This window comes from Protopterus annectens, chromosome 8.part0, assembly GCF_019279795.1.
Source record: "Protopterus annectens isolate FY-2018-M chromosome 8.part0, PAN1.0, whole genome shotgun sequence".
NCBI lineage: Eukaryota > Metazoa > Chordata > Ceratodontiformes > Protopteridae > Protopterus > Protopterus annectens.
Genome location: NC_056741.1, coordinates 1770017950 through 1770044346, shown reverse-complemented (window position 1 = coordinate 1770044346; position 26397 = coordinate 1770017950). Strand labels below are relative to the sequence as shown.

Below are 26397 nucleotides of genomic sequence, written 5' to 3'. Positions count from 1 at the left end.
TGTGTTAGAGGAATGGTTTCATAATGCCTGCTCATTTCCTAACAATATTACACCGATCACTGAATCATTATCTCAGCAATTAAAAACGTTTGAAAGAAAGCGTCTAAAATATTATAAACTTCCATTTTCTTTCAACAATGGATAGTAGTTAAATGGGAACCAAAAGAACTACAACTTGGGAAGCATTCAAACTTGCTAGTGCCCAGTTCTAGTTTGCACTGTGATCTATTTTATTTGTTTGTCAAACAAGCTGTGAACCTAGCACTTGCTCCTACAGTACTTATTACCTTGATACGGCACTCTTATAGATAGCACCCCAAAAAGGCAAACCCCCATTTCTCGGTCAGCCAATCTCTTTTAAAGTTTTTTTGTCTAGTCCTTCTAGCATGTCGAGGGATCAGTTGCTAGTGTCCTCTCCTGCTCAGCTGGTGAACCTGGGAATATTGAGGCAATGTTACAATTGCCTCATGTACCTGAACAACCCTCTCCTCCTCCCACAAAACACAAATACATGACTGGCAAGACCAGTCAGGAGGAGAAGGTTACCACACACACTATAGACCCAGTCTCACATAGTACCATCACAACCTCAAATCATACACATAAACACACAAAGACATGCTCTGATCAAAAATCTACCAAAACAGCAGAGGCCACCAAAGCAGACACCCAAACAACCACCACCTCAGAACACAACACCTGCAACACATAGACCTCACAGTCAGAGTGTCAAACAGTCACAGCCCTTAAGCCAAACACAATGCCAGACACACTAGTCATTGGTGACTCCATAGTCAGACACACTGATGTCCCGCTCACCAGACTGAGTAAGGAGAAGGTCACAGTAAGCTGTCTGTCAGAATCTGCCACATAAGCACTCAGGTCTCTCAACAGCAGATACAGTCATTGTCCACGCTGGTGTAAATGACCTGAGACGCACCTCTCCGACTACATGAAAAGAGACATTGAGGAGCTCTCTGATTATGTAGCCCAGGCAGGTATGACCCTGACCTTGAGCAGTATCCTACCTTCACCAAGAATGATGCCACAATACAGAGATAAGATGATCAGCTTTAACAATTGGCTTAAACTCTGGTGTCATTCAAAGGGGATCCAATGTCTGTCTGCCTGGGATGACATGCTGGACAAGCCATTGCACCTGTCATTTTAGGCAAGGCTCAAATTCTAAACCTACCACCCTAGAACACAAAAAGGAAAAAACTAAGGGTAATGCTGCTCAATGCCAGAAGTCTAAATCTCAAAATGCACTCGAGGCCCTTCTCAGTATGGAGAACATCGATGTCTGTGCAGTGACAGAAACCTGGTTCAAGGCTCCTGAGAGCACCCCAGCACTATCAGGTTTTACCTCTTATCATGCGGGTATCCATTTTCATCAAGGACACAAACACCTCAAGACTGGTGGCAATGAGACCATCCAGGTGCAATTAACCATGTTACAGGCCACCCTCACAAACTCAGGAACCTCACATGGCCTTCCTGAAAACACTAGAGGGATAAATGTATCACCAAACACCATCATACTAGGTGACTTCAATTACCCTAATATAGACTGGGAACACTACTCAAGCCCAAACACCCTAGCCCAAAAGTTCCTGGAATTCATAAACTCAAATGCCATGGAACAACTAGTCACCATCCCCACAAGAGGAGAAAACATACTTGATCTCATCATCATGAACATGGGAGCACAATGTTCAACACTATACCCTCACTGGTGAGATCAGATCACAAACTAATCTCGCTGGAGGTCCTCATCCCACCCCCACCTGAAATAAAAAGACCACAGTAAAGAACTAAAAACTAGTGTGGTCTCCTTTAAGGCCCCCAAGCTGGCGGAAAACAGTACTCAAGCCGCTGAATCACTTACAAATGCCTTCTACCAGCACCTACAGGACTGCATGGATAAGGCAATCCCAAGCAAAACAAAGACTCTTTGTACCAAAGGCCAGTCTGGTGGACCCCAGCCATAAACAAACTCTACAACAAAAGGAGGAAGCTACTACAAGATAGAGCAAAATCCTTAAAAGGTAAGACACCCTTGATCACTATAAGTAAAAAACTAAGAGCTCTCATAAAATCATCCAAAGCAAATTTTGAGAGAAAAATAGCAAAAGACTCAAAAGACAATCATAAGGCCTTCTTTAGCTATGTTAGAAACCTGGGAGGAAACTCCCAGATATGCTCAGAACTAGTTCAAAATGATGTGAAGATTACTGATCCTACAGACATTGCCAACATACTGGCTGACAGGTTCAGTGCAAACTTCTCCCAAAGGAGAGATATCTATACCAGCGATTGCAGCCCCAACAAACATCTCCAAGTGAGAACTGCTCTCTCCAAAGCAAAACACAGCATCCATGGGACCTGATGGTGTCCCCAGCTGTGTGCTCCATGAACTCAATGAGGAATTAAACCCACAGCTAGGACAGCTGTTTAATCATAGTCTTACCTCTGGATACGCACTCAGGAGTGGCGCACTGCAACTGTGGTCCCACTTCACAAAGGCGGTGCCTCCACCGACCCATTAGCTTGACAAGCCTTATCTGCAAAGCCATGGAGAGGATCATAATGGACCCCATAAATAAAGACATAGGGAATTTGCAGACTTTGGATCCATCCCAGTTTGGCTTTGTCAAAGGCAGATCATGCCTTCTAAACTTGGTTGACTTTTTCAAACAGTCACCAAAGCCATTGATGAGGAAAGGCAGTCCATACAGCCTACCTCGATCTGGCAAACTCATCAGCTTAAATGTTAACCCATACATCACAAGATGGGTTGCAAACTGGCTGAGTGACAGAACCCACAGGGTCAGAGTTGCTGGCGCCATGTCAGACTCAAAGCCTGTCACAAGTGGTGTACCACAGGGCTCAGTCCTGGGCCCACTCTTGTTTGGCATCTACCAAGCAAACACAGGAGGGTTATGGCTGACAAAGTTTGCAGATGACTGCAAACAAACACATCTGACACAGATATCCTTCAGAAGGGTCTCACAGAAATGGATAACTGGTGCCAGAGCCATGGCCTAAAGTTAAATGCCAAAAATGCATAGTCATAAAACAAGGTTACCCCTAGCTACCAAATAGGTGGCAATCCACTGAGCACAGAAGAAGTTATCAGGGACCTGGGGACCCAGGTTGATAGTAGTCTGTCATTCGACACCCATGTAGCTAAAGTAGTTAGGAAGACCTTCTACATTGCCCACCTTATCATGAAGGGATTCTCATCTAGATCAAGGGAGGTCATAGTCTCCCTATACTCATCACTCATCAGACCAATGATTGAGTACAATGCCCCATTCGAATGTATCTGACCCGACACTTGCAGCAGCTGGAGAGGCCACAAAGTTCCTCACCAAAAGGATAAAGGGTCTCAAACATCTGTCCTATGCTGCCCGACTGAAAGAACTCCAGCTCCAGAGGTGACCTTTGCCTAACATACAAGGCCATGTCAAGCCCACATGTGATGAATATGCTTCACCTCAAAAAATCTAGATCCGAGACTTTGGAGGGATAGATTCATCACCCAAAGACTCCCTATGCTGTGGAATAAAATCTGGCCTTGTTCAAGAGAAATCTTGACCAATGGATGGGAGATGATTACCTCAGTGTCACTGCTCGACAGAGGCACAGCAAAATAATGGGTATAGTTCCCCATACTAAAAATGCCCTCGGGCAGATAGTCTAGTATGAACCTATGAACCTATGAACCTATGAACCTATGAACTGATGGCTATTTAATGGGCACTGAGAGAACCATGGCAACATTAATGAGAGAGAGTTTACTTTTTTAAACAATTCTATCACTCAAAATTCACCATTCAGTACTGTTATATCATATTATGGAAAGAACTTTTTGAAAATCTATAAGGAGTGTAGTAATGCTCACATTAGGAAACAAAACAAATTTACTATGGACAAGCTGGAATATATGATGAAAGGAAGGTGTAACCTACAGAAAAGAACACTGGCGGGAAAAGAACACTGGCAGAGACATTAACCATCGCAAATTTCAACAGGAGAAAATTTGCCATGTTAAAAATTATATTCTAAAATTATTTAGTTAGATCACAATATAGAAAACAATTCTTTTTCCAACAGGAATTTGGATTTTCCATTTCTTCACTAATCCAGCATCTAGCCTATCAGAGTTGAGAAGTAAATATTGGTTAAACTATAACTTCACACTATGATGTTTTTATCTGGTTAGCTTTGTAACACATGTAGTTCTTTTACTGTATTAGAACTAAAACATTTTCTGAATATATACTTATCTATACAAAAATATATATTATTCTGTAATTAATTTTACACATTTTTCCACTGAAAGTGTTTTAAGATTGGGCTTGATTACAATGTTTCCCTATTTATTTATTCATTTACAATATTTAATTCTTTAAACAAATGTTTATTACATGATTGACTGTATCATTTTGTGTTTGATCACATGATCTAACATTAATATTTAAATGCGTATTTGATCTATTAAAAGTAGTTTTGATGAAGACTGAGACAATGAGAGCAAAAGAGCTTATAATTTATCTCAAAGTAGGCAGAGATTATTGCAGATGGTACACTTTTTTTTACTTTTAGTAGTGTATAAAAAAAAAAAAAAAAAAAAACTCCCATGGGGTAATGTAGCACGTCACCTGCACTACATTTCTAAATTACAGGTATGGTACAAACCTATGTAACACTGTAGCACTTTAAGAAACACTTTTTTGTGATTGCTTAGGCTTAAGTAATTACATAAATTTAGCAACTTCTTATTGCCAAAAATATTACAGGGGATATTAGAATGAAAGTAGTAATCGAGGTCTCCTTAAATAGCAAACATTCTACTACAATTTCACAAAACTGTAGTCGTGCACAGACAGGTGTTTGAAATCAGTGTTTTCTATCGTGTAAGGAATCCTGTACCTCCGTGCTGTGACTGCAGCCTTTTCCCACCTTCTACAAGTTAATATAATTACCTCTGAAGTCAACATTATTCAGAAAAAAAGGAGGCACATGATTTTGCACACAAAACAAGCATTTGTCTCTCTACCGTCTTCAACAAATTCATTTAGAAACATTATTTCATATCCAGTGTTCAGATCTGTATGGCTTGAGCACTTGAGTTTGTTTGAAGTCACAGATGCATGATGTTACATATGGATGATGAAAAGGTATAAGATATACATGACATACTGGCAGAACAGCAAAACAAACTGAGGTGACAATAAGACTAAGTATTTTGATCTCAAGAAAATGTACTTATTTAGATATAGAAGTTGAGGAAGGCACTGCAAGACACTACTGAAACAATTCATATGTACCAAAGAAGAATAAGATTCATTTCTATGAACAGTAACTTCTCAGTGAAATCAGCACCCAGATAATACAGAGTTGTTTATTCATAAAATTAAGAAGGAAAACCCTCAGAGAACCTAATCTTACATTAAATTATTTGCTATGAGTATTGTAAGACCCTAGAATGATATGAGCAACAATAACAAGAATGGAATTTAAAGAGAATTGTATCATAGTCCAAGTGCCACACATCCAGGTAAAAGACCTTAAAATGTATGCAACATCTAAAACAGAAGGAATATGAAAAGCTAATGAATAATTTAGTTTGCCAAATTTCTACACTGTTGCACTTGTCCAGCAAGAGGAAAGTGTGCCTCTCATGTTGAAAACATTTTTGTGCTTAAGCATATGGCCTTTCTACACAGTGCATCATATCCATGCTGGATTTACCAGCTTCTCTGTTCTCCCCAAGACTTTATCTAATTCAGATGGGGCTAGTTGTAGAACCTAAAAGTGTCCAGAAGGTTTTGGCCATCACCATTCCCTCCATTCCCATGTGGTATCCATTGTATATTTAAGTTGCGGGCATGCAATGGGGGTGTGCAGTGTATCACCCCACATCTGTGGCAACTCGGACATTCTCACCATCATTTACCCTTCTTTGAACTAGGCAACTTTGACATGATGTCCTCTGCCTCCACCAGTGATCACTGCTGGGAGATCTCACATAATGTCCACCATTCAGGATAGGCATGCTCATCCTTTCCTTGCCACTAAATCAGTCATCTGTGCTGCTAACTAAGCCAAGGTTGACTGGGCTGCAGTCAGAGCTTTATTCACTGGAGTGGCATATCTTGTGGAAAACTTGGTAACATTGTTATGTGGTACAGAATAAAATATCAAAAACAGGATTTAACAATTATCCTCCGGAATATTAATTATTCTGAAAAAAAAGCATAAATTAAATAGAAAGTAAACAAGTACCACAAGAAAGTATAATTGATGCCAACATTTCAATCAATTAAAGTGACCACTTTCATAAGTGCAGTAGACAAGGTTCAGTCAGATGTGATTAAATACAAGCAGAATACACAAGTACCATCTCTTATGGATACAGAGATGGCAATGCTTATCAAATAGGAGACAACTAACAGCTCCTTTTTGAAATGTCAGTACTCAAAATGCTGAGTGCTGACAAGCCAAAAAAAAAAAAGACTGAAATAAGGGAGAAGAGCGAATATCAAAAATCGATTTTCCCCTTAAAACTTCTACTTGCATGGGGGGAAGCACACCTTGCAGCCTCCCCCATGTAGAGGGCAAGCACCTTATTCCCACCTGAACTTATATATACCAACTCTGAGATTGCCATACCAAGGAGAAAAGTGAATATTCCAAGAAATGGCACCACAGACTTAGTATATGTAAGTCCTTTCTTTTGGCCATTTAGTCTCCATATTTCAGGACTCACACTAGCAGGTCCTGACATTTCAAATGGTTAATCAGCTGTCACCAGTTTTCATTCATCATTTTTAAAACACTATAACATAACAATATTCTTCTTACAGTAAGCAGCATATTCCAAGGTGTATTAACAGCAAAGAATGCAAAAATTAAGTCAGAAGATTATATCACACAATGACTCAAACTTCAATGCTAAGCTATATAGCTGGAAAAAAATAGACATGATAATTATAGTGAGTTACAAATCAAACAAAATGGTACTGGCAGAAAACAAGAAGCACCTTCAAATATTTGAACGGATGTACTGTGAAATTACCCTGTCAAAATACCTACAGCTATATCAATGAATGCAGTATGTAACTTTCATGAAATAGTGCCTGTTATCATCAGGGGAAAGAATAAGAAACAGTATAAATGAAAGACCTGGCAGAATGAGAAAGTGGACCATTACCTTGGGCATCTCCAATCACTACTCAAGCTAGGATATATAGTCCAGAGGAAGACAAAGTGTTTGTTGATATGTCATCTCCAGACAAAAAGTAAAAGTCACAGCAGATGACAACAATTTAGATATGAATAATGCAAAAATGTTCAGAAATGTAGCTATCACTAGATTGAAGCCTGTCTGGAAAAACTTACATTTTCAAGATTCATGGGCTTAAGAAATACTAATGTGTCATTTAAACTCTACAGATGAATGTTATCTTTTACAAGTTAAAATTCAGCAGATGTTAGAAAGCACACACAAATATGTAATAAAAGTGATAATACAATTGAACTGTGAATAGCTCACAGCAAACATCATCAGTTTATATAAAGTCTTCTGAAACATAAGAGCACTGAATTAATTTGGAGAACACAGAAATGTGCATTCAGTAAGCTTAGAATGGGTTTATTTGGGTTTCTGTTCTGAGGATGAGGTTATAAATAATGTGACATCACCTTAACACCCAGTTCAGTGTAGTTCTTTAAGGCTAGGAGCTAAGTTTCATCCTGTTTTCCTGAATTTTCATTCCTTACTTTCCAGTTGCCTATGCTATGTCTTTAAGAACATCTCTCCGTTTTTCTGTGTCATACACAGCCATAAAAATTCACACTCATGCACATGCGCGCGCCATGGATGATGACACCCATCAGGAAGGCAGACACACACACACACACACACACACACACACACACACACACACACACACACACAGTGACTGCACACATGGACAATTTACAGTTGCCAATCAAATGAACTGCACATCTTTGATACATGAGAAGAAACTGGTTTACCAGGGCAAATCCATGTGAACACATGGAGAAAATGAAGACTTTTCCTAGAACACACCATAGACAAGAACTGAACCAGAGACCCTCTTACTGTGATTCAGCTATGTTACTAGCATTATGCCACCCTCAATACCTCTCATCCTCTTAGCACAAGAATCTGGACAAAGCCAAAAATAATGGGGGAAGAAAGGCCAAAAATAGGGACACATTTTAAATACTGCTCTTATAAACTTAAAAAAAAGTTGCTAGAATAAAAGGTGTTGTGTTAGCATGAATTTTCTGAAGGATATGAAGTCTGAAATACAAATGTCTGCCATTATTTAATTACTTCAATCCCCAATGATTTGCAAGAATAACATAAATTTTATGAGGAATAGACCAAAAATATAAGGCAAACATCTGGACATTTTGTGAAAATCTGGACAGTTGAGAAGAAAACACAGAGCCACTTAAAATCCTTACTAGGCAACACACCATGCTAATTTATGTTAAGAATCATGTTGTATCAAACATCTGTCCTGTTAAAGGATCCAAGCTTGTTGCAGACGCAATCCCAAGTGGTTTCATACTTATTTTAATATAAAAGCACAAATATCAGTTTTAATCATTAGTTATGTTAGCAGATCTCTCAAAAATGTAGAAAACTGTTATTCATAGTCAGAAAAAAAGCACTTCATATGTTTATAGACATAAGCTCTCTTTATACAAACGGGCCATAATTTATATTTGTATGGGCATAAGTTTTCCTTAGACAAATAAATCACAAGCTACAGAAAAAAAAAAAAACAATATAACAAGCCCAAATGCAAGTCACCCTTACAAGTAGAAAAAACTGTCCCAAAGTTTACAGGATACCCAGCCAAGATTTTAAAACTCTGTATTACAGGTTCTGAAAGTTTGAAAAAATAAGCAAAATTCTAGAGCAAAATGATAAAGAAAGACTCAGAAACAAGAAGACATGCCTTTCAAGGGAATGAAAAAATGTGGTTGCTGTAAGCAATGCCAGTTCATTTTGGAGGGAAAGAATATTAATATCAATGGATATGGCAACATTAATATTATCAATGGGACACTTGTTCCCAGAGCTTGTCAACATACTAGAGGCTGAAAGTGATGGTATGCAAGCCTTAGTTGCTGATTTATCTGTATTGGTCCAGCAATTAACCCGCATGTTGCTAAGTTTGCAAAATTCAAAGGATGCTAACAATCTTAATCAGCAGGAATTGAGGTGTTAAGTATATAATGTTGGAAGTGGTGCATTTTCTTTATGAGAGTATTGAAGTAATCATAGCAACAACATATCTGAAAGAGTTGTTGACATCCATGTTCAGTTTTGAATCTGATATGAAAACAACAAAATGGTCCTTTGATGAGCAATTGCAAACCTTCAAGAAAGAATGAAGAAGTTTCAAGCATTATAATTGAAAAACAGTTATTTCAGGGAATGTATTGAATCACAGATGATCCCAAAAGGCTTGTGGGTATTGAAATACTTATATGATATGGAATATGGTAGTGAGTTACATTTAGAGCTGATGAGGCTCTCTGATAGGTATGGATTTAAATTATTGGACATTTTAATTAAAGAAAACAACAAACATATTGACAAATGGTTGTAGGAAATAATTACGTTAGACAAAGATTTACACAAGGATTTGTTGTTTGAAACTTCCGGACCAAAGTACCAAGGGACATTTTGCCAAATTGAAAAAAGTTTGGAGATAACATCAAACTTTAAAGACATAAAAGAGAATATCTGAGAAAGATTATCCAAAACCATTGGTTAGTAATAAGTTGGAAGAAAAGGAAGATCAAACTAGTGGCATGAATGTATCAACAGAAGAAATTTATCAAGACAGGAATGACCCTTTGGAGTATTCGCCACTCGCTCAGCATTCAGAACGGATAGCAAGCAAAATAAGTTATTCAATTCAGAATGTGCACAAAGATGGAAAAAGGTAATGATACAGGATCAACAAACCAGCTTTCAGAAATGCAATCATCAGAGAGGGAGGGCAAGGGGAGGATGAATATTTGGTAAACAAAAGCATTACTGACAAATTTTTGAATGGGAAGTATCAGTGTTTGTCCAATATGAAGATAAAGGTAACACAAATTTGTGCAGTGATATATTTTGTTTTCTAAACACAATTGCAATATTTTCAATTACAGACACCTGACAGTAGAAGACAATGATGGCTTGTTTGCTCTATTTTCTAAGGGGTTGAATTTCATTCCAAGTAAGCCCATGGATGTCATGGATTGTGTATTAGATATGCACAATTTATTAAGAAAATAAAATCTGGGGGCTTGTCTTTAATAGTAGTACAAAGATTTACAGTAATTATCAAAGCATTGCTTCGGCTCTTTCTAGTGTTTTACTCAACATATATGAAAGACTGGTTGAAGAGCAGATCGGGGCACTGGGTAATAAGAGTAGAAATGGAGAAAAATGAGTCTTGCTATTTAACAAAAGATGAAAGAGAGGCCTTGAGTCAGCTAGCCAATAAAGACATTGCAAGGGTAATGAAACCTTTTAAAGTGGGGTAGGGTGATTTTAATGGACTTGTCAATTTACATGGGTAAGATTAATGACATTTTGAAAAAGACTGAAAGGTATATGTGTTTCGGTTTGAACAAACTGAACATGTTCTATCATAAAATTGGCTTTGCCCTCTTTGATATGGTTTGTCAACGGAACATTACACAAGAGTTATTCACATTTTTAAAGCTAGACAAACCAAGGATCCCAACTTTAGGATACTGAAGGTACATAAATATTTGGCTTATCCCCCACTGAGGCCCACTGTCAATGCCAGAGGTTCCAAAACACAACATGCTTAATCATGCAGTTTGATTATTTAGTAAGGGACTCACTGGAATTTTTCAGTTAGCTTTCTGAGGATTCATTTCAAGGTGATTGTTTTTTTAGTTGCAATAGATGTGGATCACTTCTGTGTCTCTGCTTGACAGTGGCACAGGAAAATAACTTTCTTGGGTGGTGTAAGCCAGGGAACCTTGTTGGCTAGGCTTACATAGGCTCTTGGACCGATAGCCTAGTACCTACCTATAAACATATGAACCTATGTCACAGACCTATTTTCTGTAATCCCTCATAATATAATGCTAGAATGGTTTAGAGAAATTCTTGTTGAATGTTAAGGTATTACCAATAGCATTTTAGAAATTATGTATAACTTTATAGAAATTGTCCTTTTTAATAATCTTATTTACCATGAAGGTGAATACTACAGCCAGATGACTGGGGTAGATTTGGGGGTATTATATACCCCTGTATACATGCATCTGTTAATGGCTCATTGGGAAAAGACATACATCTTTAATTCCAAGTTTTCACATTTATGGTATTTATATCACAGATTTGTGGGTGACATTTGGAGGACTGGAAAAGGGACTGAGATGGAATTGAAAGATTTTTTGCCATACATAGGAGAAACTTCTACTTTTCTAAATATTTATCTGGAAATATAACAGGACATAAATTATTTGGACATAACTATTACAAAAGAGATGGGAAGCAGGACAATTAGGACTGACTTAAATTTTATCAGTAACCACCCTTTTTCTCAAAAGAAAGTTGTAGTGAAAGGACACTTGGGTGTTGAATGTTTTTCCAAAATTGTGCTGCTGACATTTTATTGTTTTTTTTTTTTTTCTGCAGGGAGCAACCTCCTGCTTCCCCTGATCTGGAATTTGCCCTCCTTTACCCCAGTTACTTGTGTATATTAAGTCTGAGATCACCATAACTCAGAAAAAGAGGAATTCTCTGACATAGAGCAATTTTGGATTTTGTATATATTTACATCTAATCATATTTAATTTCCTTATTTTGGGACTTGCAGTATAAGTATTAGGTCTCCAGCATATAACAGGAACCCAAATTACACTTTAGGATTTTGCTTTACTGTATAGACAAGAATGAAAAACATAGATAATTTCATATAAAAACACCCAATTAACTGTGAATGAGCAAAAACAAAGAATCCAGATTAGATGAAGCATATATTAGTTTTATTACAGTTAATGCAGCCTGCAAAACTCTTCCCCTTCTTAGAACTACATGTAGAAACATGTAAACAAACCAGTTTTTCAACAAGTTAAACAGCTGTGCTACATCATTTCAGAGCATTAACATAGAGGTGGAAAATGGGCGGCCACGGTGGTGCAGTGGTTAGCATTGCTGCCTCACAGCAAGAGGTTCTCTGGTTCGATCCTCGGCTGGGGTGCCTTCTGTGTGGAGTCTGCATGTCCTCCCTGTGGTTCCCACATCCCGAAGACATGCTGCAGGTGGATTGGACACTCTAAATTGGCCCTAGGTGTGCGTGTGAGTGTGCCTTCTGTGGAAGGTTGGCTGGCAACTCGACACTGTAAAACTCCACTGCCATTCAATGTGCGGACAAGGTGATCCGCTGTAAGAAGAAGAAGAAGAACATAGAGGTGGAAAACAAAATGCTTCCTTAAAAAAAAACTCTGTGACCTTACTATGTCAAGTAATTTAAGATATGTTACAATATGTTTAAGCATGTGTAAGCATGTTTATGCAGTGTGCCGTTGAGCTCAATACTGCTAACAGGTATATATGAAGGTATACCAGTTAGTAGTGTATGTGAAGGTATACCAGTTTTCATAATATCCACGTAGCTAAATGGGTAGGGTTCTGCATCAGGTGTACTAGTTCCAGGGTTTAAATCCATATGAGGCAGAACTTGCATGTATTTAATGTACTATTTTTGAACACATTAACAGAATTGTAAATTATGGCACTGCTGTCCTCTGCTGACTGTGCTCAAACTTGCTAAGTACTGCATGAACATGGTAATGGCTGCCAATGTTTGTGCAGTTCTCAGCTTCACTAAAACCACAAATGTGCATGTTTGCATGCAGCTGAGGTCTACTTGGCTGGATTGCATGCTGCTAAACAATGCAACACTGTTTTGAATGGTGCTCAGTGACATGTTAGGGTGAGAAAACGTCATATATTAAGAACAATAGGTGGGAATCTGCATCATTCCTTAGAGTCTTATCTACTGTGGATATGGCTGGTGGTGCAGGAGAAGGTGCGTGCTTTCGGGCACAGAGGTGGGGTATTCTGGCATCCAGGGTCATGGTGGAGATCTTTGTTAAAAACCATGATGATAGGCTGTTGCATGGTAGTTTCCAGGGCTCGGAGTATAAAGTGTAGGCCTGGGACCGGTTGGCCAGAGAACTCACCAGTGTTGCTGTTATCCCCATGCACAGGTGAGCAGTGTTGTCACCATCATGATGACATGAAAAGGAGAACTTGGATCCAAGAATCCAAAGAAAGGAATACCCCACAAGTATGTAAGTATGTGTTCCACTGTCCTAACAAATGGCAAGGTGAATGTCTGTAAAACTAGTATGCATAATGGTGTGCTTCTCTCCCAACTATTGCAGCTGTGAGGGCTTACAATGTCAAGTCCCATGCTGGGTGCTTGACCAGGTTGCTTGTGGTGAGTACGGATGTTTTATGCCAAGTGTAGTATAATAGGCAAGAAAGAGTAAAGCGGTTACTGCAATAAAGTATATACCAGAAAACCTGTAATGGAATAAATGGGCAATTAGAGCTATAGTGCATTAAATGAGCAATAACAGCTGTAGTTCAAGAAAACAATAAACAAAGAAAGTGTTGGAAACTGTATAAGCGTTACCTAGATGATATATGCTTGTTATGGATTGGTTCCGAGAAAGAATTTTTAGTTTTTTTTGATTATCTATCTGGTACCACCAACTTCCTTAACTTCACTTTTAATATAAATAAGGATTGCCTAAGGTATTTAGATATTTTTGTAGGGAAGAACGAAGGGAAGTTCTTTTCAAAAGTTTATCGAAAAGATAATTATTCGAACTCCTACTTGTCTTATTTTAGTGCACACCCTCACCACCATAAAAAAGGTATCATTAAAGGTCAATATGTGAGGGCTAGTAGAATGTGCTCCAGGAATGAAGATTTCCTAGAAGAATGTAAGAAACTTTTTCATATGTTCCTTGAGAGGGGTTACCCAGATGTATTGATTTCAGAAGTGGAAAAAGAAGTGGTGATTGGGAGAACTAACAAATTTCAACCAATTTTAGGAACAGACGAAGTTGTGAACCCAGGTTTGGTTGTAGACAGGTTTGATAGTTCGAATAACTTGGTTTTGGACTTTAATGGGGAAGCAAAATTTATCTTCAATTTAATTAAGACTGAATGGGAGAAATTTGGTGAGTTCTCAGATTTGAAAGGGCTCTTTGAACAACCTCTGAAATGTACCTTTAGAAAGGGAAGGAATCTTAAAAACTTCTTTGAAACTAAGGGTAGGGGACATCCACCGAAGAATGGCAGAATAGGGACCTTCAAATGTGGTAGGTGCCCCCAGTGCCCATACATTCTAGTTAGAGATTCAGTTCATATTCAGAGTAGGGATACTTTAGTAAAAAGTACTGAATATGCGAATTGTCATACAAGTGGAATAGTATATCTGAGCTTGTGTAAAAAATGCCAAGCTTTTTATGTTGGGAAATCCGAGCGGAAACTTAAAAATCGGATTTATGAGCATAATTATGATATTAAGAATGGAAATCCCAACAATGCCTTGGCTAATCATAAAGGGATATGCTCAGAAGCAGAATTCCATTTCTATGTTTTGGAAGTTGTTAAAAAAGATATTCGTGGGGGACCATGGGAGGATACGATCGAATATAAAGAACTGTTGTGGCAGTTACAGTTGGAATCGTATAATAAACCAGGTCTGAATAATGTAGTATCCCTTCTACCTGTGTTGAAATTGAGGGCTGCCAAATTATGAGTGGCACCATATATAATAAACTTTAAAATTGTTGTTATCCTATTTTTTATTTTTATGAAAATGTTCGATAGTAAGAAATGCTTTTATTAGAGCTGAACAATTCGTACTTATTAAGTAATATGTAGGACATTCCTTTATAAATCTAGGAAGGTACTTCTTAGAATTTAAAGTCAATTTATATATAAAAGAATTCTCTGTATATAAGTGTAATAATCCTCTTTGTACACTAGAGGGAGTATGTGCAATGATTAAATGACTTATCCCTAGGCAGAATTTTAATTAATGTTTTTTCCTTTACAAATATGTTGAGCTTGCTATTTGTATATATGAATCTGTTCTAAGGTTCTTTTTAAAGTTGTGGATGGTAAGGAAAAGTGTGTTTACAGTTTTTAAATCATGAGTTTTTAAACAAAAAATTTTTAGTTTGGATTAATACAATTTGTATTAATTATTTGTTAATTAATTATCAATTTGGTGTGGCTTTTTGCTAATTGAGCTGATCTTATGTATATATAAGGCATGCCATAATTTGTTGATTTGTAGTGCATCTGAAGAAGTGCTTGAAACGAAAACGCAGGTCTGGAGACATAGCGTTTGTGCCTTGGAGTGTACTGTATTCGTGGTGACCAGCCGTTGTGGTAATAAAGATTTTTTACCAGAAAGACTTTTTTGCCTTCCTCCTCTAGTGCTTTTTTGCAAGTACGTTTGGTTTTTGGTGCTAGCCTCCTGTTTTTTGGTTCCGGTTGAGTTATGGAGGTGGAGGAAGGCATTGCAGCACCGATTGAAAGTGGAATAGTGCTGGATACTAACGCAAAATTAGACAAACTGGCTGGGCAACTAACGCAATTAATTGAATTGATGACCAGAGGAAGTGGCGTGTCGCAGAGTTCACCTTCAGCATTTCCGCTAAACCAGGAAGCCCTACCAAGGAGGGAGAGGCGTCGATACAGGCAGCGTTCCAATAGTCAGTCGGACTATGAAGGGTTTACCGAGGAGAGACCTCCTACTTGTGCTGGAGTAGTGGACAGTAGTGACTTTGGCAATGGTGTTCCGGCATGTTTCAGGTCGTTGCAGAAGGCAGATCAACACCCAGGGGATAGGCAACACGCTGAGGCGGTGAATGGAGCTAAATCTAAGCAGCAGGGTGGTAACGCTAGAGGCTTAAATGATTTCAGAACGAGCTCCCAACAGGCAGGTACCAGCCTTAAAGACACTAATCCTGGACAGTTGGACTTTGTTAATGTATTAAATGTTAAATATTGTTTTAATTCGAAGAATCTGCCTAGTAATAAGGACATTGAGTTAAATTGTTCGTTTAAACAGAATGTTGATCGTTTTGATGAAATGTTATTTCGGTTTAAGAGTTTGGAGCTGGAAAATTCCTATTTGAAAGAATGTATTAGTTTAAGTATTGTCCCGAAAGGGCTAAGGATATGTAAGTATCCAAATAAAGTTAAAATAGGTTCTGATTTCCACCATGAACTGTTGAACATTTTTAATAATTGTGGCCTGGATATTTTAAGAGCGATAGTAAAGGAGAACTCTAGGGAGATGGAGGGCCTGAATTTAGAATTAGGAAAACTCAATAAAGTGATAGTGAATGATTTATTGTTTTCAATGGAGGAAAATCAAAGAAATTATCAGAATATGTTAAATAATATAGAGAAAAGTTTATCCAATGTTTTTGAAAGGAAGTGCAAAAAACTTGGAAGGGACAAGGAAGAATATAAACAAAAAAACTAATTACCCTAACCCAAGAGGTACCTACATGAATTATAAAAATAAAAATTCTAATTTTTTATATAATCAAGATGTTGGTTTTGAAGGGGCAGAACAAGGCCAGGGCAATGTTGATTTGAGGGATGATGAAGAGTTCCCTGAGTTGAGAAGGTCTGAACGTATTAGGAATTATAATCAAAGGAATCATCAAAAAAACTTCCAGGGGGGGAGGGGGTGGGGGGGCCCTACCAACGTACCCACCACAGGAATTACAATCAGAACAACCGGAAGTGGTAGAAGGTGTAGATGGTGAACAATCAAATGAGGCTAGTACGGATGTGGTTGTGAAGGAAGGTGTAGTTAATCAAAGAAATGGTTACACCATATATAATTACAGTGCTCTTGAAGTCAATGAAATATTTTTTCAATTGTTTACTAAGGGACTCAAATTTGTACCAAATAAAAAAGCAGATGTTAGTAAGGTCCTCATAGATTTGAAATTATTCATTCGAAAGAAAAATTTTGAACTTTTCTATCAGAAACAGAATGAAAATGGTATGAATGTAGGTATCCAAAACCTAAGGAAAAGAAGTATTTTTAACCCTCCCATAAATCAGCAATTAAAAAATTTTGAGAGCTTAGTGGAGAAAAAAATTAGGAATGAACTGGCCAATAGAAGAGTTGCCCCAAACCTGACATTGGATGAAAATAGGTTATTGCAACAATTAGTAGGGGATAAGAATATTCAGATATCTAAACCGGATAAGGGAGGAGGCACTGTTATGATGGACCAGTTAATGTATGACTCCAAAATGATGGAACTATTGCAGAATGCGGATAGATACGAGAGGTCGTCTGTGAATGAGATTAATTTGGGTAACCAAAAGGTGGGGATAGTCCTTAATGACCTGCTTTTGGAGGGTTCGATTGACATTAATACTTATAGGTACTTGGTAGTGGATAAACCTAAAGTACCAGTAATCTTTGGGGTGCCGAAGGTTCTTAAAAACATCAATAATCCCCCTATGAGACCAATTGTGGCATCAGAAGGCTCAGTTACAGCCCCTATAGCCAAGTGGTTAGATGTCAAGCTGAAAGAAGTTATAAAAGAAGGGCCAGGTATAGTAAAAGATTCCTGGGATCTATTAAGGAATTTAAAGCAGGATTGCTATGATGAAAATGTAATATTTATTACACTCGATATAATAGATTTGTTTTCGTCTATTCCGCATAAAGAAGGGATGGAACTTTTCGAGGAAGCACTGATAGAATATGGAAAGTTTTCCCACAATGATTTCTGTTTGATCTTGACCTTGATGGATGTGGTTTTGACAAATAATTTCATACATTATGAGGGGAAGTTTTTTAGACAAGTACAGGGGGTGCTGATGGGCCGAGCCAACCTATGCCAATATTATTCTGGATATTTGGGAACAAAAGTTTATACTTAATTCTAGGTTTAGAAAGTGTTGGAAACTGTATAAGCGTTACCTAGATGATATATGCTTGTTATGGATTGGTTCCGAGAAAGAATTTTTAGTTTTTTTTGATTATCTATCTGGTACCACCAACTTCCTTAACTTCACTTTTAATATAAATAAGGATTGCCTAAGGTATTTAGATATTTTTGTAGGGAAGAACGAAGGGAAGTTCTTTTCAAAAGTTTATCGAAAAGATAATTATTCGAACTCCTACTTGTCTTATTTTAGTGCACACCCTCACCACCATAAAAAAGGTATCATTAAAGGTCAATATGTGAGGGCTAGTAGAATGTGCTCCAGGAATGAAGATTTCCTAGAAGAATGTAAGAAACTTTTTCATATGTTCCTTGAGAGGGGTTACCCAGATGTATTGATTTCAGAAGTGGAAAAAGAAGTGGTGATTGGGAGAACTAACAAATTTCAACCAATTTTAGGAACAGACGAAGTTGTGAACCCAGGTTTGGTTGTAGACAGGTTTGATAGTTCGAATAACTTGGTTTTGGACTTTAATGGGGAAGCAAAATTTATCTTCAATTTAATTAAGACTGAATGGGAGAAATTTGGTGAGTTCTCAGATTTGAAAGGGCTCTTTGAACAACCTCTGAAATGTACCTTTAGAAAGGGAAGGAATCTTAAAAACTTCTTTGAAACTAAGGGTAGGGGACATCCACCGAAGAATGGCAGAATAGGGACCTTCAAATGTGGTAGGTGCCCCCAGTGCCCATACATTCTACTTAGAGATTCAGTTCATATTCAGAGTAGGGATACTTTAGTAAAAAGTACTGAATATGCGAATTGTCATACAAGTGGAATAGTATATCTGAGCTTGTGTAAAAAATGCCAAGCTTTTATGTTGGGAAATCAAACTTAAAAATCGGATTTATGAGCATAATTATGATATTAAGAATGGAAATCCCAACAATGCCTTGGCTAATCATAAAGGGATATGCTCAGAAGCAGAATTCCATTTCTATGTTTTGGAAGTTGTTAAAAAAGATATTCGTGGGGGACCATGGGAGGATACGATCGAATATAAAGAACTGTTGTGGCAGTTACAGTTGGAATCGTATAATAAACCAGGTCTGAATAATGTAGTATCCCTTCTACCTGTGTTGAAATTGAGGGCTGCCAAATTATGAGTGGCACCATATATAATAAACTTTAAAATTGTTGTTATCTTATTTTTTATTTTTATGAAAATGTTCGATAGTAAGAAATGCTTTTATTAGAGCTGAACAATTCGTACTTATTAAGTAATATGTAGGACATTCCTTTATAAATCTAGGAAGGTACTTCTTAGAATTTAAAGTCAATTTATATATAAAAGAATTCTCTGTATATAAGTGTAATAATCCTCTTTGTACACTAGAGGGAGTATGTGCAATGATTAAATGACTTATCCCTAGGCAGAATTTTAATTAATGTTTTTTCCTTTACAAATATGTTGAGCTTGCTATTTGTATATATGAATCTGTTCTAAGGTTCTTTTTAAAGTTGTGGATGGTAAGGAAAAGTGTGTTTACAGTTTTTAAATCATGAGTTTTTAAACAAAAAATTTTTAGTTTGGATTAATACAATTTGTATTAATTATTTGTTAATTAATTATCAATTTGGTGTGGCTTTTTGCTAATTGAGCTGATCTTATGTATATATAAGGCATGCCATAATTTGTTGATTTGTAGTGCATCTGAAGAAGTGCTTGAAACGAAAACGCAGGTGTGGAGACATAGCGTTTGTGCCTTGGAGTGTACTGTATTCGTGGTGACCAGCCGTTGTGGTAATAAAGATTTTTTACCAGAAAGACTTTTTTGCCTTCCTCCTCTAGTGCTTTTTTGCAAAAACAATAAACAATACCAATAACAGTAAGCAAAATGGTGTATAGCAGGACTGTATTGTCATAACCAGTGCAGTAGAGCTGTATGCATTGATTCTGTTCAGTAAGGTTAACCAGTGCAGTAGAGCTGTATGCATTGATTCTGTTCAGTAAGGTTAACCAGTGCAGTAGAGCTGTATGCATTGATTCTGTTCAGTAAGGTTAACCAGTGCAGTAGAGCTGTATGCATTGATTCTGTTCAGTAAGGTTAACCAGTGCAGTAGAGCTGTATGCATTGATTCTGTTCAGTAAGGTTAACCAGTGCAGTAGAGCTGTATGCATTGATTCTGTTCAGTAAGGTTAACCAGTGCAGTAGAGCTGTATGCATTGATTCTGTTCAGTAAGGTTAACCAGTGCAGTAGAGCTGTATGCATTGATTCTGTTCAGTAAGGTAACAGCAGTCACGTATAACACTGTCATAGTTGTAGAATGCAAATCGAATCACCTGCAAACTGTACTGCTGAACCCTTGATACTGCCCAAAGCTGTCTCCAGGCCAGTAGTGGTCACATAATGCTCATCTACCTCAGACTGCAGCTAATAAAGGTATATGGGTGAGGTTACCCACTCCATGAGCAGATACTGTTTGTTGACTTCAAAGATATTTCAAACCACTAACAATAAAATGTGTACACCAGCATTGTTGTTACTGAAATAAAGCTGACTTATTATCTGCATCATGCTTGCATTCCATGCATGTGCATTCTACTTGCACTGCAGTCTAATATAACACTGTAGTAGTTATACCAAGTCGTAGTATGTTTCCAGGTAAGCACTAGATAAATATCAATCATTCAGTAATCAGCAGTGACTCAGTAGCTTAGTCTGTTACATGCTCTGTACATAGTAGATTTTATCACAAACAGTCCCGGGTTGGAATCCAATGGTATGTAGCAGTAAATTTTACAGTATCAGTTGCGTAATGCTCACAAGTTTTCTCTCCTCAGGAACTACAGGTATATGGGTGAGGTAGCCCATATTATGATCACCCCATATTATGAACAGATATTGTGTGTTTAGATGTCACAGACTGTTAAAATCAATAGCAAGAATATGTTCATCAGCAATGATGAGTCTGAAATTAAGTGGTGTAATACCTGTATGGCTGTATTCCTATTTAAAGTTGCTGTAGTCAATTAATACATATTAATACATTCTATTCAGATGCCCCCCTGCAGTCACAGCTATTGAGTTCTATTCCCATGCCTGCCAACCAAGTCATGACAGCTGTTTAGTGTCTGTACTGTACACATACATGTCTTTCAAGTGTCACCGTTTCACATACTATAATTAATATTGCATAATCTGTCTGTCACAGGATTACCACTGAAATGTTTACCCGGATTGCAAAGTATTACCAGCTCAGCCCACACAACAGCTTGGTAGTTATACAGGTCCACCTGATGTGCAATTGTTCTGTGTAGTTGTGTACCTACAGGTGTTATTGCTTGGCCCGTATTGTGCCACACAAATAGCTTGAGAGGTATGTACATGCTACATCAGCTATAGGAGACTTATAGTCACTGTACACATAAATGAAAATACAGACCTGTAGAGTAGATAGTAGTACTGTTGTCAGTGATATAGCCTGCAATGTCAGTAATGGACTGTTTTTCTCTCTCTATCTACCTCTTATCATCATATATTTATTATTGTAATTCATTGTTATGGTTTAGTATTAACATACTTTGTTACAATAACTGTATTTTGGAATGTGTTTTATTATTGTTATGTATTATTATGGTTGCATATTAACATATCTTGTTAAATTACCTGTTTTGTTGGCCTTATGCTGTAACTGCTACTGGCATGCTGCTAATATACTGACTGTTCTGTTATTTAATGTTGTGTTAGACATAATATGCATTGATATGTAATTGGGTTATTACTAATTTTGTGTCATGCTGTTATTACTAACAATGACTTGTGCATAACTAACCTATACTTATTACTTTACCTAAATTACCACAGCACATCAAAGAAGGCTGGTTCTGGCTGATCTGCATACCTTGCCTCAAGTGGCCATGGCACCGGGTCCCAGCACATCTGGGACTCAGACCAGTGCTGCCCCCTCTGCTGCCTCTGCACTACCTGTGGCATCAGGTAGTACCATCTCAGGGACAGGGATGGACCCCCTCTGGAAGCAGTGGTGGAAGGAGTCTTGTCACCCAGTATCAGCAGCCAGTTTTGGTGGGCAGGATAGTTCATCGTAGCTATGACCACCACCTGCACCAGACTGAGGGCATGCTGGCCAACCTAGTGGGGCAGCCTCACCCTTATGCCCAGCCTCCAGCACAGCCACCCTCAGGGCAGTGATGGAGAAGTGTTGATAGTCCCATGGGTGGGGAAGTGAGTCATGCTGCTGCCATCTGGAGAAACACGTACTCAGATTCCACAGCACCCTCCCTATCCAAGGTGTTCACCCACTCATGTGTCTCACACCGCCACTGTCTGCTGTCTTGTCTGTCTTGTCTGTTTGAAAATGCTTCCTCTCTAACCTAACTTACCTTACCCACACGTACCTATGTCCCTTCCCCAATATTCCACTCTCACCTTAGCAAAAAAATTGGCGACTGTCCCACAAAAAAAAGATATTGTCACATACATAGCTCTTCATTTTGCACGTGTCCACTGGACTAAATTACATGTGCCCAGTGGACAGCTGTGTCCAGTGCACGCTTGTCCACTGGACACACATAATTTAGTCCAATTGGCTCGACAACCCAGTTATGTTGTCTTCACCCTTCTCTCTAAGGTGGAAAGTACAAAGTCATGTACAAATTCTGTCAAAGTGCACAGTTGTTGCTGTATAATAAATGGATAGCTATGGTTCTTTCCTACACTCATCCTGCACATCCCTAACTGCATTTCACTATGTTTTCCCCCCTGTTTTCCCCCATTTCACTACTTTCTTATCATCCCTTTTTTCTTTTCTTTATATTTTCTAGTGTAGAGCTGTGCGGCATGGTGCGCTGCACAGCTTTGCTTAATTCAGCTAAATACAGCTTTAATGACTAGATGTGTTTATAATATTGTCAGACACATGTATAAAATAAACACCTCTGCTTTGTTACGAGCCGAGCCAATCACACCTACAGCGCATGGCATTAATCTGCCATGCCACATAAATCTTAATTAAAGCAGATGTTTTTATCAAAACATAGCAATTGCCACTTACAGTCTTTAGGCATGTTTCAGCAGAGCTGCGTACCCTACCCACCACACAAACTGGAATAAAAAGAAATGTGAAAAGTGGGAGTGAACCTGCAATAATACACCAGTAGACAGCCAAAGACATGATGGATGTAAGTGAGGCTTGTGATAGCAAGAAAATGTGCCCTTTTTTCAGCAACATGTAGAAAGAAACCTGCTAAGGCATCAGTGTCTCAGTACATGTTCAACTGGGACCCTGGTGCAGAAATACAGCCATATAAATCCATGCACATACTGATGGATGCAGACAATGTATTTCACATTCTGTGTGTCTGAACATATATCTTGCAAATACACCTGCTGTAGCAGTGACTCAGTACCTCAGTCTGTTATGTGTCTTGTATGTAGTACATTTTGACACACACAGTCCTGGGTTCAATTCCAGTCTTGTGTTATAGTTCAACTGCATTATTGTGAAGACAGCAATTAATGAATGAATTACACACTCTTTATCCACACAAGTTACTATAATTAAGTAACTGCTATTCAGTGCTGCAAGTCACATGCCTGCAAATAGGGACACAGTTCACATATCCCTATAGCATAACTATATGTTGCCTATTACTCTGTTATTGGCACTGTTGCCCAACAGACATACCTTAAACACATGCCTCAGTTGGACTGTAAAGGGTACCCTTTTCCTGGCTCTGCCTCAGCAACAAGGTTACCACAGCTGCCACAGTTACACTTACAGCTACTTGTCCTCCAGCATGTTCACACTGTCCCCTATGTGTATTAGCTGCAGCAGCAGCTGCAGCCTGTAGCACACACATCTGTATGTAAAGGTAGTTCCTACAGTCCTACCATACCACTCAACCCTGTAGAACAATAAATCTGGACACAGCCATACTTAATGGGGGGGAGGCAAGGTGATAGGGACACGTTTTACAGTTTGCTGTTACAGAGATAGTAAGTTGATAAAATAACAGCTATTGTGTTAGCATGCATATTCTGTTGGGTATGAAGTAAGACACTCAAATGTCTGTTTTTCATTTCTGACTTCAACCTTCAATGATTTTCCAGTGATTTCCAGATGACTACAATGTCATTAGACACTGACCAGACATATGAGGTGAAACTGTGGACATTCAGCAAAAATCTCTACAGTTGACAGTTATGATCCCCACCCTCTGTGATGCTGTAGTCTCCACACCTCAGTAATGTCCATCTTAACAGCTAAGAAAGGTGCCCTGGTCTACATTAAAGCCTTATATATCGCACTGTGGTGGCATGCCATTGGCTAATTATAGTGCAATTCAGCTGTTCTGGCTGCAATTAGCGTATCAGAGCTACAGACTGGTCCAGAGGCAAGTACCTGCTAATGAGCAGTACCTTAAAAAGGCAAGCAGCTGACCATGAAGAACAGGTCTGTTTGACTTACCTCACACAGAGTATATCTTTGCAAAACATTGTTGGAAGCACAGTTCAACAAAGGAATACTGCACCCTCCAGGTATGTAACTGTTTTCTCCATATAACAGGATGCAGATGGGAGGATGGAGGTATGGGGAATAGAGATCACAACAGTAAGCCTGTCTTAGATCCATGGTAATGACATGTCATTGATATTCTGCTGTCCTACACCTACAGGCATGCCTCTCAACTGTCCCTGATTGTCAGGGATGTCCCTGAGTTTGACTCAAATCTTAGCTCTGTCCCTCTTCATTAAAATGGATGACATCTGTAGGAAAGGTAGTGAATTGCACTTAATAAATACTGGCAATAAGTAAGGGTGTACACAGCTTTAACATCAAATGATGTGAATTAATTTGACTTCTGTTATTCTGCCAATGTCTCAAATAAATAATACTAACATCTTAGAAGTGTTTCTCTTTGTCCCTGATGTACTCTGGCTATATCTCTGATTCTGTTGACATTTGTCCTGTTTGGTTGAGAGCTATGTCTACAGGGGACATACACTAAAGCAGGTTTGCATTGGTTTCTGTCATTGTAGCGCACTGGTGTTGCTGGACTGTCCCCATATAGTGGTTGTAACAGCACACTGCTATTTGTCTAGCAGTGGCCATATGACACTGGCCGTATGACATATTAGTGAGAGGTTGGCCATAGGGGACACACCACAGTAGACTGGAGTGCTGGGTGTAAGAACATACAGCAGAATCTGTCACGGCACACAGGGATGCAGTATTGCTACTATCTCAGTGGTATCTACACATGTGGTGTGTTGCCACACTGTGGGGCATGACGAGTGATGGAGGAGTGGATAGTGCAGGCCATTATCAGCATGCTGTATCTGTACATAGTGGACGTCCACATATCTGGTCCTGTAATGTGTTCCTCTTTAGTTGTCTTTCAGGAACTATATATCGCAGATGACATGTTCCCTTCTCAGATGTGGAGAATGAGATAATAGGCAGCATCATCAGATCCTGTTGTCCAGGGAGAGGTATAATCAAGAACAGTGGGCAGCAATGTGGACAAACAATGTTCCTGGATGTAATTGAAATGGGCCACCAGGACAGGACCTATGTGCAGTTCCGACACTGTGCCACCGACATTGTGAATGCTGCATGACGAAGGGCAGCTGATGTCGCCAGGTATCATGCCACCACCAGTGGAGGGCCTGCAATGGAACAACCACTATCAGCCACAAAGTAATTTCTGATGAGCCTAGGAACACACAAAAGCTCTCAGGAATCCATTACACCTTATGTTGTGGTAGTGGGTGCCACAGTGTCCACAGCAGAGGAGCATCCAGGAAAGCTTACTGTGTTCACCAGTGTAATACTGTATCAGTCATTGTGGAATGGTTTACATACTTGTACATTAGTGCCAGGTCTATGTGCTTGGGGAGGGTTGGGGTTTAAGCTCAGTTGTGCACACATACTCAAAATGTCAGCAATACAGCCAGTAATACAGTAGCTACTGTAGAAGTGGATATATGCACATATTACCTTGTCATGCTGCAACATTTGGAGGTACCGACACTACCTGTCCCTCACCTTTTCATAGGTTCATCCAGTGTTGTCCAAGTCTGTGCTCCTGCACCCGGTAAACTTGATACTGATTTGTTACAGATTATATATACCCTGTAAAAGTTAAGGGTGGCTATAATGCCCTATGTACACCTAATGTTGTAGAATATTTATATGTACCATTCTGTAACATTTTCCTATGTTTCATAGACAGGGTAATCACAGGTGTGTATTTGAAAAAAACATAAAGAGGTTTGCACTTATAGTTAAGAGAAAATACTCATCCTGGTATACATGAGGCAAT

General features: G+C 38.6%; 1 protein-coding gene across 1 annotated transcript in view; it reads right to left on the bottom strand.

Moving 5' to 3' along the window:
• LOC122809627 (cytochrome P450 2U1-like) overlaps positions 1 to 26397 on the bottom strand; it is a 522109-nt gene that overhangs the window by 425793 nt on the left and 69919 nt on the right. The gene's annotated exons all lie outside the window — the stretch shown is intronic.